The sequence below is a fragment of the Primulina huaijiensis genome, chromosome 10 (genome assembly GCF_012295235.1).
Source record: "Primulina huaijiensis isolate GDHJ02 chromosome 10, ASM1229523v2, whole genome shotgun sequence".
Taxonomy (NCBI): domain Eukaryota; kingdom Viridiplantae; phylum Streptophyta; class Magnoliopsida; order Lamiales; family Gesneriaceae; genus Primulina; species Primulina huaijiensis.
This window is the reverse complement of record NC_133315.1, coordinates 14,389,862-14,390,793: the sequence shown is the minus strand read 5'-3', so window position 1 is coordinate 14,390,793 and position 932 is coordinate 14,389,862.

Sequence of the window (932 nt, the reverse complement as noted above, 5' to 3'; positions counted from 1 at the left end):
AGGAGAAGTCCAACGTTCTTTGAAAGTGAGAAATCTCCAGAAACCGGAAGGAGAAGTCATGAAGGGTTGGAATGTTGGACCCTGGGCGTGGAGGTGTGGATGAGAATTGAGAATTGAGAATTGAGAATTGAGAAATGAGAATTGAGTGGTTAGGTTAGGGATTTTGGTTATTTTTTTTCTCATTTGTAAAATATTATTATTATTTTCGGGACGGGTTCATCCCCATACCCGCCCCCGAATTACTACGGGGATTTTAACCTGAAACCGAAACCGAACTGTGTCAACCCCTATTGGTTCCTTCTTGCCAACACCTTATTTTATTACCCCTACAGCTACTCAGAAACTTGTGTGCAGGAGAAATTAAAAACCAGAACTTATTTATTGAACTAAACGGTGTTGAGATTCTTTCAACTGTTTTTACTTTTCTGCGGCAAGCTCCTGGTTCTGATATGCGTGCATGCGCCCTGTGTATTGTTGCAAGTTTTAGGAAATATTACATTAGCTGGAGAATATCATCAGGTTGTTGTTTGGAATAGATTCTGCAAGGGAACATGTGATGTTTTGTGCATGGTCATCTATACGTTCTCTTAACATGACAACGATTGATTTGCTGATCTGTTTACTTATGAAGGGTTGAATATCGTTAACAAAATGAACGTACCCAAATCTTGTAAGCAGCCATCACTGATGTTTTTCCTTTNAATGAAGAACTTCAAACTCCGATCGAGAACACAATTCTAAGGTAAGTTTCTTAATATTATTACGTGATCCGATATTTAATTTTCAAGTTTCTTACGCAAATTTCAGAAATTGAAAAACAAATTTTCAAGGCAGAGATATCACTGCTCTGATACCAAATGTCAGAATTTTTCTCAAAATCATGTTTCTACTGTAGAACCCGTAACTTAGACCACGTATAAGTCATGCATAAT